Source organism: Penaeus vannamei, chromosome 13, assembly GCF_042767895.1.
Source record: "Penaeus vannamei isolate JL-2024 chromosome 13, ASM4276789v1, whole genome shotgun sequence".
Lineage (NCBI taxonomy): Eukaryota > Metazoa > Arthropoda > Malacostraca > Decapoda > Penaeidae > Penaeus > Penaeus vannamei.
In genome coordinates this window covers 30,869,747-30,877,246 of record NC_091561.1, presented here as the reverse complement: position 1 = coordinate 30,877,246, position 7,500 = coordinate 30,869,747, and the positions used below count along the sequence as shown (strand labels likewise).

Sequence of the window (7,500 nt, the reverse complement as noted above, 5' to 3'; positions counted from 1 at the left end):
CCCCCAAAACCCACACCATGTGTTGTGATGACGTCAGGCAGGTTCTAGTAGTGTTGCAGAAGTTTATTTAGGTTAGATGCAGAGGCTGTGGAATTTCATGGAGTGCGATGTCAGATCAGAGATATATTTTAATAATCTCAAGAAATCAGATTGTTTTCAAAATTGCAGTCATTCCTTCATTTATCTATGATTATCATTATTATCATCATCATAATCACTATCATCACTATAATCATCATTATTGTTATTATCGCCATTAATTATTATCATTATCATTATTATCATATTATAATCATCATCTTCATCATGATATAGGAGAAAAAAAGAAGCAAGGAACTAAATGAACATAAAAGTACACTGATAAACAACGAACAACGCACTACCCAGAAATACGAAACGACAGAGAGAGTTCTACTGCTTGCTTGAAGACAGATACACCCCCCCCCCTCTGAACACCATACGTCAATCCCGACGTTACACTATCTCTGAGGATAATGTACTACGTCTCTTTAAGAGAAACCCACAAAAAAGAGAGAAAAAAGCACGAGTCACGAGTGTCATGATCTCTCGTTCACACCATGGACGGGTAACTCGCTTAAGCATGCGGGCGTCGATGCGATACTGTAAAGGTCATTTTGGAGTGTTGGTGCTTGGGACTGTCGACTTTATGAGAGTGCATTTCCGATATTTTATTAATAGTGGTTATAACGGTACTGCATGCACGTAGGATGGGGGGGGGGATTTGTGCGACATCACCGTACTATCATTTAAGAGTGTGTGTAAGTCTTTCTCTCTTTCACTCTGTCTCTTTTCCTCCGTATGTCTGTCTCTTCTCTCTCTATCTTCCTTTGTATATCTCTCTCGCGATCTCTCTCCCTCTATCCGTCTGCCTCTTCTCTCTCTCTCTGTCCCTCTATCCGGTTGTCTCTTCTTTCTCTCTCTCCCTCTCTTTCTCCTCACTCTCCCATCTCTTCCTTTCACTCAGTACCAGAAACAGCAGAAAAAACAACAAATGTGTATTATGTTTTTTCTCGACTGGAAATTTGCTTCCAGTACATAATCGATAACAATTGTACAAATTCTTTAACCTTCACAAGATTTGGCTTACGAAAACATATCCGAAAAACAAGTAAAAAATGAAAGCGTGTTCTGTTAATCACGAAAAACAAGCTCGTCCTGGTAGTCACGCACAAAAGCGCATCTTTTAATCACGAAAATAATATTGTCCAATTAGTCACAAAACCAAGTTCGTCTTATTAGTCACGAAAAGAAGTCTGTCCAGTCAGTCACGAATAGAAACGTCCTATTAGTCACAAAAACAAATTTGGCCTTTAATTCCGTCCTATGAGTCACAATTAGCTTGTGCTATTAGTCCGGAAGATAAGCATGTCCTATTATTAATAACAAGCTTGTCCTGTTAGTAAAGAAACCAAGCTTGACTTGTAAGTCACGAAAATAAACTTATCCTCCAACTCACGAAACGAAGTTCGATCTGCTAGCCATGGATAAAAGCTTATCCTTTAACTTAAGAAAATAAGCCTGTTATATTAGTCACGAATAAAATCTTGTTCTCTGACTCACGCAAACAAACCTATCACGAAATCAAGTGACCCATAAGATGGTGTCCCCGGTTTGTGTGTCGGACTGACTCGGTCTCGGCTTTTAGCAGAACTCATTACCCCCGTTTGCGCCGCCGAGGAAAACGTGTTCCTGGAATACTCTTGATAAGGCTTAATTGTGGGAAGATATTCTCTTAATGATCTTGCGAGCTGTTTGTTTGGTGATTTTGCAGAGTGATGTGTATGTATGTTCTAATGTTCTGGGTTACTTTTTTGATTAAATCACTGTAAGAGGATTTTTTTCTCTCTTTATAGAACAGAAACGTAAATTGTGTCAGAAGATTGGTTAACGTTTGAAACCAAGATGTATATCAGTTTACAGGTGAAATGAGCGCTAATCTGAAACGTTTAAATATAGATTAACTTTGATGAGATATTTTCTGTTTTACTGCAGATAATTTGTTTTTTCTCTACTCTTACATACTTCTATCAGTCTATATACCTATCTACCTAGCTATATGTATATATAAATGTGCATGTGGGTATGTGTTTGTGTGTGTACCTGTGTGCGTTTGTGCGTATGCCTGTGTGTTTGTGCGTATGCCTGTGTGTGTTTGTGCGTATGTCTGTGTGCGTTTGTGCATGTGCCTGTGCGTGTGTGTTTTTATGTATGTGAATATACATATGCACGCAAATATCCACCATCGCATCGGACCGAAGTAAATGAAAACCCTCAGTCATACTTTATCAGCCTCATTCTTGGACACGAGATTCTTGCACATCATTAGTACAGAATCAGTGCGACCACGAACAAACGAAGGTCTAGTATTATCGCTTATTAGTACACAGGAAGTACTGTTTACTTTCACGTCCAACAGATGACGTGTTGCTTCATCCCGGCGGTTGGGAAAGAGTATCGACGATGGACTGAAAATATGGAAACGAACCAAAATGACTTAACAATGGATGGCGTCTAGATTTTTTTTTCTTTTTTTGCTTTGTTTGTTTCGGTGTTCTCCTCTTTCTTTCGTTTCTTGAGCTCTGTATTTCCTCTTTTTTTCTACTCTGTATTTCTCTATTTTTCCTTTTTTTCGTTTTAAATTGATTTTCACCGGTTTTTTTTTATATATAGCTATTTCTCTTTCTTCCGCGCTTTCTTTCTTTCTTTTTTCCATTTTCTTTCGTTCTGTTTTTTTTCCTCTCTCTGTCCGCTTTCCTTTTCTTTCGATCTCTATCCCTATTCTCATCCTCTGTTACATTCTTTTTCCATCTTTCTTTCGCTCTGATTCTCTCTTTTACCTCTATTTTTCTTTTGCTGTTGTTTTTTTCTCAATACTCCCTATTTTCCTTTTCTTCACTCGCTTTCTTTTTCCTTCGTTGTATTTCTATCCTTCCTTCCATTCGCTCCTTTACATTCTTTCTCCTTTACAGAGACGAAGAGAAGGAGGGAAAGAGGGAGGGAGGGAAAGGAAGACAGAGAGAGAGAGAGAGAGAGAGAGAGAGAGAGAGAGAGAGAGAGAGAGAGAGAGAGAGAGAGAGAGAGAGAGAGAGAGTGAGTGAGTGAGAGAGAGAGAGACAGAGAGAGAGAGAGAGAGAGAGAGAGAGAGTGAGTGAGTGAGTGAGTGAGTGAGTGAGTGAGTGAGTGAGTGAGTGAGTGAGTGAGTGAGTGAGTGAATGAATGAGAGAGAGAAGGAGGGAGAGAGCGAGGGAGAAGGAGAGAAGAAAAAAAGACCGAGCAAGAGAAAGAGAGAAATAGAGACGGAGGCAACCACTCATACACACAAACGTACACACCGGAAAAGAGAGAGGCAGATCTTTAAAACCAAAACGAAGAAATCATAAACCATTTTCCACGACTCAAGACCAAAACCTCAAATTGTTAAACGTCTCAGTTGCTTCATTACCGCAGTACGTATTTCACGCGAGAATGGACGCTACGGCCTTCAGTGTGTAGGCCTATGATCGATTATGTAATATTGTCGTTAAATGTTTTGGAAGGCATCACAAAGAGTTATAAAGTACAATCATTACGCAACGAGTAATAGTTGTAAATTTTCGATTGATTGTCCCGTTAATGTCGCAGATAAAAGTATATGGCACTTTTGTGTGGATGGAGAGATAAAACCATAAATCTGATCAATGCAAGAATTAAAAGCAACCTTAAGAGGTGATGAATAGATGGATATAAAATCACATTATGAATGCAAGCTTTATAGAATTTCCGTTTCTTGCAGATATTTGCACATTTCCATACACAAAAACACAGCAAAGGGGAAAAACAAAAGCAAAGTAGTTGGGTTTGTTTATGAACTGTTCAACTTGAACCCTGTACATCAAATCACCTGTATATCAAACGTACCAAACTTTTAATTTCTTTCACTCTCCGTAAGTGAGAGATCGGAAAAATAGGTTAACCATTTCCCCCTCGCTCGTGGAAGTGAAACTAGAGGGAAAAACTACACGAGAGCACGCACTTTCCGGTGTTAATCTCACTGCAATTGAATTAGCGTGTTTCATTTTGGCAGAGAAGCTCCTGTTGTAAGTGACTGCATTCAAGTTCAGAAAGATGGTCATTCGTAAAGTGGAAAACAGGTCATAAAATCCTCTAATGGGTTTGAAAAGAGAGTTCCCTTAGCAATTTTCGCTGTTGAGGAAGATTACCGTAACAGTCCCATATAATATAAAAAATAATAACACTCTCGCCCTATGGGAAGCTATGGGAGGGTAAGGGTGATTGCATAGGAATATTTACCCTGCCTTTTCGATAATTTCTCAAGACATAAACATAAGGTCCAAATTTCCCGTTACATTTACATTACTAAAGGCCTTAACAACGCAATTAAGCTAATCAACTTCCTTAAATTATGTGTATGGTTCACAGGCTTTCTCGTCCTGAATGTCAAATTAAACTAATATCATTGTAATTTTATGAAAAAGTAAAACTCACAATAGAAGGTCAACACGGAACTATAGATAACTACATAATGACTGCACTAAACTGTGGCGTTACCGTAAATTTTCGGATAATATGCAGATCGTTATTTCAGTTGCGGATGTATATGCACCTAATATTAATTTCGCGAAAACCATTGTTTTATTTTTCGACAGTTTCTCGTCGTCGGGATGTCCTATTTAATTCAGTAGCATATTTTACAGTAATTCACATTATTTCTATATTAGCATTATTATGATTTTTGATATATACGTCCAATCAGTGTAATCGAACTTGGGCTTTTCAGTGACAGACAGCATAGATAATGTGGCACACTGTAACCCAACATACTTAACTCTTCCCAGAAGGCATGTTCAGAGACAAACAGAAGGCACGGCAGGGAAGAGGGAACAGGGACCCATCCGCTCTGTTTATCAAAGCTCGAACTCCAAGTCAGAGTCAGAATCTCGAGACAAACAGAGCATGGGAGAGAAATGCCTCTTTTCTTGACGAACCAATGGCGTGGAATCATGTTCGCGTGTTGCTTGCTCTTCAGTCACACATGTCCAATATACTCTTATTTCTTCTTACGCCGAAACCAGTGCCATTGAATACTCTCATTTCTTCTTTTATTCCTCTTGTATAAAGGGGAGAGGCTTGCTTAACGCAGAAACCAGTACCCAATAAACTCATTTCTTTTTTTATTCCTCGTATGAAGGGAAGATGCTTGTCTAATGCCAAAACCAGTACCATTAAATACTCTCATTTCTTCTTTTATTCCTCTTGTATGGGGAGAAGGGACTTGCCTGACGCCGAAACCAGTGCCATTAAATACTCTCATTTCTTCTTTTATTCCTCTTGTATAAAGGGGAGGGGCTTGCTTAACGCAGAAACCAGTACCCAATAAACTCATTTCATTTTTTATTCCTCTTGTTTGAAAGGAAGATGCTTGTCTAACGCCGAAACCAGTACCATTAAATACTCTCATTTCTTCTTTTATTCCTCTTGTATGAAGAGAAGGGACTTGCCTTACGCCGAAACGCAGTACCTCGTCGATCAGAAGGAACTCAGAGAACTGCCCAATTCTGCCCGGCTGATGTGAATATCAACCACCATCTGCTTGGCCCGCGCGGAGTGGGTCGTCCCTTAGCGGCCCTGTAAACACACGTTGCGAATCCCAGAGGTCGATAAAGGGTTTCCTGATTTGCTCAGCGTCGTCAGCCTTTCTGTCGAATTCGCGTTGCGTGTGGGGAGTGCAGTTTATGACAAGTAAAGGGGAATGGTGTGACCTTGTTTCCGATGCAAGGGAATGTCAGTATAGAGAGGGGAGCATGCGTGCGGTATCGATTCTCATGTGTCACTCTGTAATGATGAGGAGTTATTTGCAGTCATTGTCACACTCGTGTGTGCGCGTGTTCATATACGCATATGTGTGGGTGTTTATATATGTATATTTATATATATTTATATATGACTGTGTCTGTGTGTATGTGCATAGATAAATGAATAAATAAATAAATAAATAAATATATATATATATATATATATATATGTATATATATATATATATATATATAGATATGTGTGTGTGTGTGTGTGTGTGTGTGTGTGTGTGTGTGTGTGTGTGTGTGTGTGTGTGTGTGTGTGTGTGTGTGTGTGTGTGTGTGTGTGTGCATATGTATATATATCCGTATATATAAATATATATACACATATTTGTACATTTATATGCATATATATATATATATAAATATATATATATATATATAGATATATATAAATATATATGTATATATATATGTATGTGTATGTATTATTCATATACATTCAAAATATATATGTATTTACTGTATGTACTGTAAGCGTGCTTTTTCATAGAATATACTAGGAAGGATGTATAAATCAAAATTATCCGAATTAACGAAATGGCATCATAATGATACCACTATTTACCCCCTCCCCCCCCCCCCCCAAAAAAAAAAAGCAAGCTCTCCCTTTAGGAAAAGCCAAGACACCCCGCATACGTAATGTAATCAAGGAAGCCCCAAGTCCCGTGCCGCCCTGGTTACCCTCCTTGGGGCGTTTTTGTTTTGCTTTTTTCTTCTTCTACCTCTCTTTTATTATCGTGTTTTTTCTTCTCTCCTTCAATTTGCGTGTAGGTGGTCACTTTCCCCCTACAGGGCGAGTGCCACCCCTCCAACCACTCTTCTACTTGTAGGTCTTTCTCAACGCCGCTAAATTATACCATTCAGTGGCAATTCCTCATACAAAAGAAATGTTATTGGGTTGCTGTTCCGAAGACCTAAATTGTATTTTTAATTATTGCCTTGCGGTATGCTTACGTTCATTTCTTCATCGTTCACATGCGTTAGATTTTGAAGAAAGGGAGTAACAGAAGGTAATGGTGGTGGAAGGAATAGATTGAAGGATGAAAAATAAGAGGAAAAGAAGAGAAATGACAGGAGGGAGGGGAGAGACAGAAGAAAACTGAAATTAAAAAGATATGATTAAGACCCTCAATTAGTTTTAAAATGGTAGCAGTGTAAGGCTCGGCGGATAATGATCATTTGACCTTAATTGATACCTGACACAATAATTATAAATATATATATGAATAATTGCTGAAACCTCAAATTCATTACAATGATTATGGTAATATTATGTTGGGAAAACAGGTTAAGATATCGATTGAAGTTGCAATAAGTGCTATTTGCTACTACTACTATCTCTCTCTCTCTCTCTCTCTCTCTCTCTCTCTCTCTCTCTCTCTCTCTCTCTCTTTTCTCTCTCTCTCTCTCTCTCTCTCTCTCTCTCTCTCTCTCTCTCTCTCTCTCTCTCTCTCTCTCTCTCTCTCTCTCTCTCTCTCTATCTATCTATCTATCTATATATATGTATATACAGTATATATATCTATTTATCTATATATCTATATATCTATATCTATATGAGTGTGTGTGTGTGTGTGTGTCATATGTATATATACATCTTGTCTTGTGTGACTTTCATGGC

The 7,500-nt window shown here is 38.4% G+C and overlaps 1 protein-coding gene across 1 annotated transcript in view; it reads left to right on the top strand.

Moving 5' to 3' along the window:
* The window catches only part of LOC113800355 (uncharacterized), a 48,255-nt gene that overhangs the window by 2,224 nt on the left and 38,531 nt on the right, over positions 1-7,500 (top strand). The gene's annotated exons all lie outside the window — the stretch shown is intronic.